This window comes from Ischnura elegans, unplaced genomic scaffold (genome assembly GCF_921293095.1).
Source record: "Ischnura elegans unplaced genomic scaffold, ioIscEleg1.1, whole genome shotgun sequence".
In the NCBI taxonomy this organism is placed as follows: Eukaryota; Metazoa; Arthropoda; class Insecta; order Odonata; family Coenagrionidae; genus Ischnura; species Ischnura elegans.
Window position 1 is genome coordinate 43,828 of NW_025791715.1, and position 8,382 is coordinate 52,209.

Consider the following 8,382-nt stretch of genomic DNA (forward strand, 5'->3'; position numbering starts at 1 on the left):
TCCATTGATACACTTCCTAAAACGCATACTCCAGTCAAGTTTTACAATTTCCGAACATCAAATACCAATGTTATTCTGCATAATGCCCCGACAATTAAGACTTGTTTTCAAATTGCAAACTTCACCTATCATGATATCTCTCCTTGGGTATCGATTTCCATCACATAACTTTTCAAATGCTAAGAAAGGTAAACCACTTATTCCTGATCAGTTTAATTGCATAAAACAAACTAATTTCCATAATGACACAGTTTGTGTACTCTCGAAGCGTTGACAACATAACAGCTCATTCCAACATTTAACCATGAAAATTATATTTCCCTAACGACGCCCAGCCTTTAACTAATAACGTGATCAGTAATTTATCGAAAGAATTAATGTATGAATTCACTGCATTACGGCCCACATTTCCCTATCATTTGCCTTTCTTATCAGCAAACTCCTACACATCGGCCAACTTCAGCCTGAACAAACAAATGATGTATTGGTTGTATTTGCAATGCAACGACATAATTACCACATTCACATGAAAGTATGCACTTCCAATATCTTCGCGTTAACACATTTTCTCACTCACACGCAATAACGGATTTTTTTTCCGAATTTTTCCTCTGTCGCCTTCCAACACTTCACTTTGCGCCGCCTTTCTTCTACCATACATTTCACAAACACGGGGACAACATCGACACGGGGACTTCACTTGCACATTAGGGAACACTTGTCACAGTGTTTGCGACGAGTACCACTTCCAAATTGCGTTTTAATACCTAAAATTTTTACTCAAATTCCGTGAGGTTCTTGCGTGATGCAAGAATCCTAGCCGATAGTTCCGCAACTGCCACTAGGGCGCACCACCTCCCGAGACACGGTTCCGTGAAACGGCAGGCGATGAGTCCAGCATACGACACAATGTATTATACCATCCGAGAATGCCACGTTTAACCAAGAAATGTAACTAATTCCACGTCAATGAGTGCTGCGCTGTCATTACCCGTACGCCTGTGTTGTTGATTCTCGTCTTGCCTCGTTGCCAAGGTAATGGCGTATTGTTGATCGAGCATCGAAATTTCGTGCTTTCGCGAAAACGTACCGTGGGATGGTTAGGGAGATGTACCGTTGAACATCGATGGTATGATAACAATCTTCAAACCTTATCTTTTCTGAAAATGACCGTTATTAATTACTTGGGTAGTTTAAACTATTTTTAATAATTCAATGAAAAACCCTCTGCACGCCATCTCCCAATGGACACCGGGAAGCGGAAGCCGATTTCCATGCCTTTAGAGTATGTAATCCCGCTGTGATAACCGAGGATCGAAGGAAAGTGTCGCGTGGCATGCAAATTAAAATTATTCCCAAACCTATTTCTCTCATTCACCACATATCGGAATCAACGAAACTCTCGCATTAGGGAATAAATTCCGAGGAAGTGATTGCAGTAATGACTGAAAATGGATTTTTCCCAAAGCCTTTCCTCTCCAACGCTACATTAATGTCACTCTTGAAACACGCGAATAAAATATGTAGAAAATATTTCACATAGTGACGTTTCTTTCTCAAAAGAAATTTTCGCGGCATATTCCGGCTCTGCATTGCTCGCGGTAGGTGATTGAAAATATTTTTTTAAACAAGTTCAAGAATAAAAGTAATGCCAACAGCACCCGGTATTCCCAGGCGGTCACCCGTCCAAGTACTATCCGGGCCCTACGTAGTTTAACTTCGGTGATCGAACGAGAACCGGTGAATTGTACGTGGTGTGGCCGTTGGCGAGTACATGACCGAATCCTCAAAAAGTTATCATGACTTGAGAATCGAAGGAAGATCTGGTTTCTTCGCGGTTGTATCTGCTTTTGTTTCTGTTGAATAGTTACCATTTCCAGACAACAGTCCCTTGATGCTTAAGCAATTCTCAATTCCGTTATATCTTTTGGTGCATCTTTGAAAATGTGTTTATGAAAAATGTCTTTCGTAACGGTGTGCTTGTTGGTGTAATGGCGATTCGTTTCAGCTTTAATCCATTGGTAAATGTCGCCTGTTGTTGTTTCGACTGTTTAATGATCGATGTAACGCAAGGGATGCATTTACTTCTTCAAAGAAATTTTCTGGCAAAAGATGATTATGTAATGCGTAACGAGGGAATTAATTTGAGAAAGATAATTCTTGTCGTTCCAATTTCTTCATCTAAATTTTCCGGACTTGACGGTGTTATGCTCTTTGTTGGTTAAGCAATGTGTAAAAAATCGTTTTCACCATTCTTGGAACAAAATGTTTTTCCCTACATTCATACATTTTTCTTTATGTCATTTATCTATCTCCCAATGCCAACACACTGCCACGGAGACAGGAATTCGTGGTTATACTCCGAGTTATATTACGGATTGGAAATTGTTATCCTTCCTCGCTTATCGTGCTTCACTCTTTTTCCCAATTGCGATTATGAGGTGGCATTACTGCCCCTGTGATGCTAACCGATTTCGTAACATTTACGTGGAGGAATGACGAACGATAGTGCGCCCCTTCAAAAACTCTGTCCGTTGGCAGGGAGCCGACCTCGATTCAAAGTTCTCCCCTACCGACAGTTGCTTACGTCACACGCTGCCGCTTCTCGGTCGGGGAGACGTACCTTCCCCCACCACCATTTCCGACCGTGGGAACAAGAGTCCCCTTCATGTTCCCATACAGGCGGGCGACTGGCATTTGCTTTCGTGAAACGTATGCCCGACGGAAATATTTCCAACCCTAAAATTTCACCTGCGCTATGGAAATACTTCATTGGACGTGAACACCGATCATTGATTGATAAATTCCTCGACATGACTATTGCGTGAAAGTAATGAAAGTGTACTGTTGACGAAGGAACGGTATACATTGAGCGTTTTTTTTTTTTCAAGTATTACACGTTATCTCGAAGCCTTGCAAAACCCTACTTCCATTAATGGCAGTCGATTACCTTTCCACATTTTTAATGGTGCTATGCCATGAAAGTATGTGTTGCTGTCATTGGAGTGATTATCCTCGCGTGCAAGTCTTTCGATACGGCAGGTATTGAATGATGCCATGAATAGAAAACACTTACTCGCTTTTTACGTCGACGGGAAACAAACGAAGGAGGCCATTGCGTCTTTTGAAAAATTCGCCCGTTGGAACTTCTTTTTTTCTTCCCGGCGTCCCCTGCCCCACTCGCTGCGTTTAGGTTCGTGGTGGGGGAACCCGTCCCCCACCACCCGGATCCAAGCGTGGGAACTACCCCACACACGGGTTCCCAGGAAAGTTGTCTTCGTTGACCCAAGAATTTCCCCACCCCCGGATTCTTTCCACGTGGCGGTACTTCGCACGAAGAGAGAGTGCGTTACAAAAAATTTGTGGACGAATAAAACTTTGAAACGGTATGGAGGGAAATGTTTATAACTGACTGCACGAAATGGATTACGTCGCACTGGTTTTTTTCTGAAACAGTCTTCATTAATGAATTAGAGAATGAGGGATACAAATACATCTTCCACTAAGGACGCTGAATAATCTGATTCGCCAAGTAATACTTTCCAACTGCAACGAAAGAAAATGCTCGTGACGAGGGAGCATAATTTTAGACGATTCCGGCATTTAACGCGACTCCGGTGTATATGGAAAAGGTGTTTGCGATATTCCGTGTCCACCACGGCTAAAAATTTATTTCAAAGTCACGGGGGACTGCATTGGGAATGATGCATCACATTTTAGAATTTTCTTTCATTCCCGTGATTTAATGAAGGGGAAAATAGGCGCTCTGGGATTTTCTCACCCGCGCGGTTACCCGAAGGAATGTTTCTTATTTCAGTAGCCGCCTTTCCGTCGGCCGATGTGCGCAGAGAAAGAGTCTGTGAATCGCCGGGAGAAGCACGCCGCACCATCTAGCGGCGGCGGCGGAACCATACTCGGACAGTTCGCAGCCAAGTGCGAAATAGGCGACCAGCTAGTTATTAGTTAATTTATGGTATATTAATACGAGACTTAGTCATTCACTAGTAACCGAAGAAGGGGAGAATATCAATAACATTCTCGCTTTTTCTGCATTTCCCTTGCAAACCATTCCTAATTAACATGCTGAAGTAACACAATGGCAAGAATGGTTTCCAATGCAGTGCACGAAAAAAAATTGTGTTAGAATTATGGAGTTATGACTAAATTTATCAAAGTTTTCGGTTCACGAGGGACATCAAAATATTCGGTAGAAATCAGCAAACGATTTGGATAAAGTGTATGAAATTGGATTGCTATTTGTCAACTTACAGGCCACAGAATTTTTTTTCCCGTGTCTTATATGTCTTCGGGAGGCAATTTATATTAAGCAGACAACATTCCCCTATTATTCATGGTTAAATAAAAAACACAGTACTATTCCACAACCTTATATTTTTGCAGTCTACTAGTTTCAACGTTACAACGTCATTATCAAGACTAACTGTTAACTAATGTTAGTCTTGATAATGACGTTGTAACGTTGAAACTAGTAGACTGCAAAAATATAAGGTTGTGGAATAGAACTGTGTTTTTTATTTAACCATGAATATCTCATCGTTCCACCAAGTAACGCCTAAATCTGTTGATTATATTCCCCTATTAATAAAAATTAGCAGTAGTTGCAAGAAGTGGCATTTTTGATAAGCGAATTCCATGATTTTCCACCGTTGGTTGCTATGTTACGTCGCACGTAACGTTGAAAGAATTAGCGATGCAAAGTTTCCATTATTTGCTGTACTCGCGTTACGTCTTGCATTGAAATGTTTATGTGTAGCAAACAGCCAACAGGAAACCAAATTACTTCGTTACTAAGGGTAACTATATCGTTCAGCGCTCAAGCGAAACTGCTCAATGTCACGAAAAGCTTTCCAAATAATTAAGTTATGCTTTGAAAATCATTGTGGAAGAGACGAGTGTGTTCATTAACATATTTCCCAAGGCAGACGGCACGGAAATTTATTGCTACGGATTAACTCGTTCCGTGCGTTTTAATAGAATGTAGAGAAATGTGGATTGCCTATTCATAAGATATTAATTAATCGGTTCCCTCCCTTTACTGACTAAATGTACGGCTATACTCCGAAACTCTGCGAACTTTTCTCGTGTACTGCGAATATGTACAACTATGGGAGTTCGGTTTAAGGATAAGTCGTTGACAATGGCAGACAGTAACGATATTACTTATTGAGAAGAGGAAGGATATTTGACGTATGTAGGGTGCAATCGAGGAAGGAAAGTAGACCTGGCTAATCACGAGAAATAATTTATTCGGATAAGGAAATTCTTCGATCGCTCGCGAAATAATGTAATTTCCGCTTCACTCCAATGGCTGGAGAACGATTGTCATTAACCGTGGCATGCGAAAATGTAGTAAGAACTTACGGTACCGTTAGGGAATATGTGAAATTGAATCGTGGACAACTGCGAGCAGCAACTCGGACACGAAACATTTTCAGAGTAGGAAGGAACGGTAACTAACAATTAAATCGCTCACTGCATTCGTCGCGGAATCAATATGCTAATGAAATGGTCCGGCATTCACGGCTTATGAATGAATCACTTCTAATCACCTAAGGTATAACCGAGCCGAGTTCTTTCCCCGCTTATCCGTGTTATCGCGTTTTCTCTTTCCGTACTGCGATCGTGAACCCACTCTTGTCATAAGGACACTGCGCGATGTGTCATCGAGAGCACACACAATGCCATGCGATGGTAAAGTTCCTCGTCTCGCGACGAGCACCTACGGCCGAGATGTTCTCTGCCTCGCGGCCCCCTGCCCTGCACCCGCGATGCCGAGAATCGTCAGCCGCACGGAGTGTATTCCTGCCTTGAGTCGAAGCGGTCCACTCCCTTCGAACGCCGAAATGAAATTCAAATCGCGGGCGGAGGAAAGACACCGCTTGACAGTCGTCACTTCACTGGCAGATGATCATTTACGAGGCGGTCGTGTTCCGATCATGTACGTTTAAACGATACTGTGTTTGATGAATGGATTATTTACATATATTCAGTGCTTCGCGTCGTTGGAATACAGTGCGGTGTTTCATTGTTGTAAATGGCAACATTTGTTTTTCCGCATTTCACGACAATTGACCGCGGATGAGTCGATAAATCATTCATCGTGGCTAGCGTTCGCATATTTGCGCCGAGTCGCAATCCGGGATAGAAATCCCACCGAGAGACGATATTTCAAATTCCGCTCTGGACGTCCACGGCGAGCGACTGCGAAAAGGCCTCCCGCGCCATCTGTCGGCGGATTCTGAATTACTACTCGATCAGCGGTAGCTGTCGTGAGAAGACGACGCGAATAATTATTATCAGTTATAATTAGTCCATGTTTATCAGCGGTTACTCACATAACGCCGGTTATGTAGTGTTCTTTGTGACGCACGGCAAACGCGAGGAAATGAGTGAAAGTGTCTGTGTCGATGGATGTATAGGAAAAGTGAGTGAAATGCACGAGAATCAATAGTGTGATGAAAACAGCGATTCTGATAGCCGTGCAGGTGAATACTGTGATCCACAACCAGCGAGCCGAGTAAGTACGCTATTACTTATTTAAACACTTTTCACGCTCGTATTCGTTGACTGTGTTGTTCCTTGCGTTTCTCTTTCGTGTGGAAAAGTAAACTGTGTAGTGATTAATTCACTGTTTGACGATGATGACGGTTGATTGATCCCAACGTGTAATTGTGTATCCTAAGAAAACCGAAATTATTCGTGGCGTCCTTAATTGTTACAAGTTGAGTGAATCGTGGCTTAATTTAAAACTGTTTGCCTTTTCTGTGCTAAGGCGTTGATGGTTATCCCTTGCACTTTGTATGTTAGGCACTGTGCACTGTTTGAAATGTTGACGAAAGAGTGGAAGGAAGAATATTTTTCGCTAATTTTTTCCTTAGCAACGGATTGCTGGTTTCACATTAGTGAATACGGAATAATTAAATGGAAGTGTTTAGCGTGTTATATCGTCGTCCTTAAATTTGCATGAGTGAAGTGATTTTAATTGGCAGATCTTGATTAGTAATACGTGTCAATGCTAAGTCTAGCAAGTGCAATGAAAGAACAATTAACGATGTTGACGATTACACGTCCCATTCCTACCGTCAGGCGTCGTTGGTTATTCTTAACGTTCCTTTCGTGGGAATGTAATTCCTTTTGTGCTATTTCATTTTTTCTTGGCAGCGGAATAACGTAAATAATTAGGGCAGGGATATTATAACGTAAATAATTTGGGCAGTTTTATGGTAAGCTGTGATAACTTAACATGTGATTTTAAAAGCGAACTGTTAGCATAACGGAGCCCAAGGAATGTTATCGGACGTAGTAGAGGAATTACTTTTCAAACGTCAAAGGCAAACTCACAAACATTTCCCAGATTGTACTGCCTCTTTCAGTAATTCCTGATTGCTACATCATTTCCTTCGCCATACGAATGTTAACAGTGACATCCGTACTTGATATATTGGTTTGAAATCGCTTGGAAATCGTCGAAAACCACGTAAGACTCTGCATCATGCGGTACGTTTTGGTGGATATTTTGAGGTACAAGAGTACTCTATATTCCAATTATGCAAATGTTCACCACATTGCGCTTGAATCTTGGCTTAATTTACGATATTATATGCGACTTTAAGGCGGGGATTTGGTCGTTCGATGTGCCATTGTTGTGGAGAACATTAATAGTTCACGACAATTGACAATCGATGGTTCATTAGGTATGGCAAGGATTCGCATATTGCCGCTGCGTTGCGAATAATTATCCCAATTGCTTTCCCACGCGCGATTCCTAATTCCCAACAGCGATGCGCGCAGTGGACTGCTGGAGGTTCCCCCCGCACCATCTAGCGGCCGAATCTGTATTACCACTCGATCGCTCTTGCTGCGGCAGCTGTAGTGAGAAGACGTCGCGAGTAACTAATATCAGTGATAATTGTATAATGTTTATCAGCTGTAACTGACATAACGCCGGTTCTGTAGTGTTCTTTGTGACGCTTGGCAATCGTGAGGAAAGGATTGAAAGTGTCTGTGTCGCTGGATGCATAGGAAAAGTTAGTGAAATGTACGGGAATGAAGTGTGTTGACAACAGCGATTGTGATCTACAGCCGAAGAGCCGAGTAAGTACGCTGTTACTTATTTTTCCACTTTTTACATTCATAATCGTTGTCTGTGTTATTCCTTGGCTTTCTCTTTTGTGTAGAAAAGTGAACTGTGATGTGATTAATACACTGTTTGACGATGATGACGGTTGATTGATCCCAGCGTTTAATTGTGCATCGTAAGAAAACATAAATAAGTCGTGGCGTCCTTAATTGTTTCAAGTTGAGTGAATCGTGGCATAATTTAAAAGTGTTTGCCTTTGAATGTGCTAAGACGTTGATGGT

At 42.0% G+C, this 8,382-nt stretch overlaps 1 non-coding gene across 1 annotated transcript; it reads right to left on the reverse strand.

Annotated features, from left to right (window-relative positions):
- Positions 1–1,649: 1,649 nt before the first annotated feature.
- Positions 1,650–1,768, reverse strand: LOC124173580. Its single transcript, XR_006868617.1, has one exon. It is a non-coding gene; the product is annotated as a 5S ribosomal RNA (ribosomal RNA).
- Between the last annotated feature and the right edge of the window lie 6,614 nt (positions 1,769–8,382).